General features: G+C 39.6%; 1 long non-coding RNA gene across 1 annotated transcript; it reads right to left on the bottom strand.

Moving 5' to 3' along the window:
• Positions 1-1,560: 1,560 nt before the first annotated feature.
• Positions 1,561-3,555, bottom strand: LOC103093083 (uncharacterized). The gene is made up of 4 exons (XR_008918225.1): positions 2,794-3,555; positions 2,377-2,452; positions 2,250-2,283; positions 1,561-2,056 (listed from the first exon to the last, which is right to left on the bottom strand). It is a non-coding gene; the product is annotated as an uncharacterized LOC103093083 (long non-coding RNA).
• Positions 3,556-4,296: the final 741 nt, after the last annotated feature.

The raw sequence follows: 4,296 nt of genomic DNA, 5'->3' as shown, positions 1-4,296 counted from the left end.
TCATAAAGTGGTCATCATTAAAACAATCTGGTACTGACTAAGAAATAGAATGGAGGGTCAGTGGAATAGATTAGGTGATCAACACATGACAATTAATGCCCATACCAACTTAGTTTTCACTAAACCCAAAGATCCAAACTTTTTGGGAAAGAATTCACTATTTAATAAAAACTGCTAGGAAAACTGGGGAAGTTATATGGCAGAAATTAGACATTGACCAACATTTCACACCATGCACCAAGATAAATTCAAAGTGGATATTTGATCTAGAAATAGTGACCCTATAATCAAATTAGAGATGAGTGGAAAAGTTTATGCATCAGACTTATGGATAGGGGAGGAATATATGGCCAAATAAGACATAGGGAACATTACCAAAAATGAAATAGATACATTTAATTACATTAAATCAAAAAGTTCTTGCACAGATAAAATTAGTGCAACTAAGATTAGAAGGGAAACAACAAATTTGGGGAAAAAAGTATAGCAAGTGTCTCTAACAGGACCTCATTTCTCAAAGGTATGGAGCACTGAGTCAAATTTAAAGAGTATAAACACTCCTCAGTTGAGAAATGGTCAGGGGATATGGGCAGATGGTTCTCAGAGGGAGAGATTAAAATTATTCATAGTCATGTGAAAAAATGCTCCAAATCACTACTTATTGGAGAATTATAAATTATGGAAACTCTGAGAAACTACCTCACACCTACCAGATTGGCTAACATATCCAAAAAAGAAAATTATAAATGTTGGAGGGGTTGAGGGAAAATTGGGGCACTGATGCTCTGTTGGTAGAACTGCAAACTGATTCAACTATTCTGGAGAGCAAAATGGAACCTGACTTAAAAAGTCACATGAAGTGGTATATCTGCCCTTTTAACCAGCAATACCACTACTGGTTTTGTGTCCCAAAGAAATCAAAGATAAGGGAAAAGGACCTACCTGTACCAAAATATTTTAGCAGCTCTTTTTTTAGTGGCAAAGGATAGTAAATTGAGGAGCTGTCTATAACTTAAAAGTTGGATGAACAACTTGTGGTATACGGTTGTAATGGAATACTATTGAGCCCTAAGGAAGAATGAACAAGTTGAATTCAGAGAAACCTGGAAAGACTTATATGAACTGATGTAAACTGAAGTGAGTGGAACGAGGAAAACCATGTATATAGTAACAGAAATATTTTACAATGATCAACTGTGATGGACTAAATCATCATCAGCAAAGCCAGTCTCCAAGATAACCACAAGGGACTCATGATGAAAATGCTATCCATAGCCAAAGAAGGAACTATTGGAATTGGAGTGCAGATCAAAATATGCCATCTTCCACTATATATCCTTAATGAGATTTCTACTGTATGTGTGATGTGTCTTTTATCATGATATGAGAAATATGGAAATATGTTTTACATATGGGTAAAGAGGATGGGGAGGGGAGACAGGGAGAAAAATCTACATCTTAAAGTGGCAAAAACAATCGTCAAAAATTATTTCTACAAATAATTGAAAAAAATAAAAACATTTTTTAAAAAAGTTCATTCTTTAATTCACTGTACCCACAGAAAGAAAGGACAACAAAAAATCTAGTTTACAAAGCAATATCCTACTTTATGGGTACATAATCTATTCACACACCAGATGTTAAAAGTCATGTTGTATTTTTGTAACTCTAAAGGCTTTTTTAAATGATTTTGAAGTTGTTGCTAAATTAGAGAAAAGTTCTTCACAGATATGTATTTGTAGATGGTATATGATGGTAAGATGAGAGAAAGTTGAGGGGCAGCTGTGCCCTCTCCACTGGGTGCACCACACGGGGCAAACTTGTGTAGCACCTCTCTCAGACCATTTGCCCAACTTACACATAGTCTCCCAGGCCCTCTGTATGAGGTTCATGCCATTATCTTTTCCAAATGATCCATGGGACTCTGCTTGCACCTTACAGTGCTATAGATGACATGATTTTGGCCTTCCTCAGAGGCAGTTGACTGCCCCTTCCTCAGCGTCTTTATGTTCAACTGGCTGTATGTCACTGTTTCATGGTCTTCAGCCCCTGATGTCTGCAGGAAATAAATACATGGTGAAGAATGATCGATAATTATCACTGAGGGCCAATAATAAGAAGCAATAATGAACCTGAAATAAATAAGCAGATGACACCAGGGACAGGACCATCTGTGGTGAAGCTGGGGCCAGGGATGTTACTATTTCCCAGTTATTTCCCAGGTAAGGGATGGTAAGGAGAATACTTACTGATGGGTCAGTCTCTGCTTGGTCATGACTGTGCCTGGCATGGAGAGAAGATTCTGTCAGTTCTTGAAGTCGCCTGTCATGAACCATGGATTTCTGTCCCCCCCCCATTTATTTCCAGAGCACTTACACTTGGTCTCTTCTTTGAGTATTCCGTGATTGATGAAAGGCCAATACAGTAAGGAAGATACCATCAGCCAGGGATGCTAGAAGTCAAAGGGCCAGGATAAGGAGGCCAGTCTGAAAGCCATGCTTATCACCCTCTCCTCACTGCTTTCCAGTGGGTAGGGTCTACAGTCACATGGTGTAGGGGGTAAATAACCCAAGAGAAATTGGGGAGGTAACCTAAATGTCCCTACTTCCTGGTAGGTTCTCCTTGTGGGGCACCTGATAAGGAACAGATTTCAGCAAGATCATAAATGGGAGGGACCTCAGATTCTCTAATAATAATTCTTTGTTTGACAGAAAGGAAACTGAGACCCCAACCCTCAGCCCACTGTTTATTCTCTTACCCACTAGGTGCTTCATATCCTTCTTGTTAACTCACCAATATAGGAACGATGGTAGAAGGCCAATAGAAAGAGGGAGAGAATGATGACACAGCTGAGGGCAATGGAAACGCTTCTAGATCCTGAGTCTAGGGAGAAAATCCATTTTCAGGTTTCATTGTTCTGATGGGGTTCCTTATTCATGTTCCCATACTTCCACCCATTATCAATTCTGTAGAATACATCAGAGGAGACATGGCCTTCCTTCTCTGAGAGCTCTAACTTCTCCCCTAAGGCTTATCTTTTGAAATATCCAACTTACCTGTAAAAAGAATGGGTCATAAGAAAGGGATAAATATCTCTCCAGAGGTGAGTACTCATGGCTAGGGAACCTCTAACCCTGGAATAGTGGAGAGAGGAAAATCTGTCTAGTGTCTCCAATTCTCCATATCCACAACATTTGTGTGAAATCCTTGGTGTTGATTCTGCTCTATTGAGGAAATGGAAGAATGTTCACCCTCAGAATTGACTGTCCTTCAGAAATACCCTTCTCCCCTTTCATTAGAAGCCAAAGGGGCACTAGGCTCTCTCATGACCAGAGTGATGGCAACAACTGTGCGGTTCTCAGTGTGGTTGGTGGTCATGTAAATCAAGAGAACTTTAGGCCCATTCTGGCTGGGATCAGGACTCTCAAAGATTTCTTATCTCCTTCCTTGTACAGAGCAAACTTCATGTCCTAAATGGCTCCTGACAAGAGAAGATCAGAAAGCCACTTGGGGCCATGATTCTATGGAGCCAGGCTGAGAAGGGGAGTTTGAGGAGTGTACCTGGAAGTTAAACAAAAAAAAAATAGCAACAGTAACTTTTTATATGGTTTTCCATTGTCCTCTCTGGAAGAATTCATGTTGCTCAGTCGTTTTTTTAGTAATTTTGGAATCTTTGTGGCCCCATTTAGGAATACCCAAGTGGTTTACCAGTTCCTTCTCCAGTTCATTTTACAGATGAGGAAACTGAGGCAAACAAGATTAACTGATTTTTCCAAGGGTCACACATCTAGTAAGTGTCTGAGGTCAGAAAAGAACTCTGGAAGATGATTCTTACTGACTCCAGGCCCAACACTCTATCCACTTTGCCACTGAGCTGCCTCGCTAAGCGAGTTAGTTGTTTTCTACTAGGGGAGTTCCTCAGAATTTACTTTACCTTAAAAGCACCCTGGAGAGACTATATTTTGAGATGGAGAAAGGAAATTTCTCATAGTAGAAAAATGTGAATTCAGAAAAAACTAATTAAATTTCTATCCCCAAAACAAAAATAGGACCTATTTGTACAGAATCCATATAGCAGCTAATAGTGTGGCAGCAAAGAATTGGAAATTGAGGGACTGATCATCAATTTGGGATTGGCTAAACACGTGGTTGTATTGGAAAATTACTGCACTATAAGAAATGCTAAGCAAGAGGATTTCAGAGAAACCTGGAAAGACTTGCATGAACTGATGGAGATTGAAGGGAGCAGAGCCAGGAGAACTTTGTACACAGAAACAGCAACATAGTACAGTGATC

The sequence above is a fragment of the Monodelphis domestica genome, chromosome 4 (genome assembly GCF_027887165.1).
Source record: "Monodelphis domestica isolate mMonDom1 chromosome 4, mMonDom1.pri, whole genome shotgun sequence".
Lineage (NCBI taxonomy): Eukaryota > Metazoa > Chordata > Mammalia > Didelphimorphia > Didelphidae > Monodelphis > Monodelphis domestica.
The sequence above is the reverse complement of the archived record's forward strand: the minus strand, read 5'-3'. Positions and strand labels throughout refer to the sequence as shown.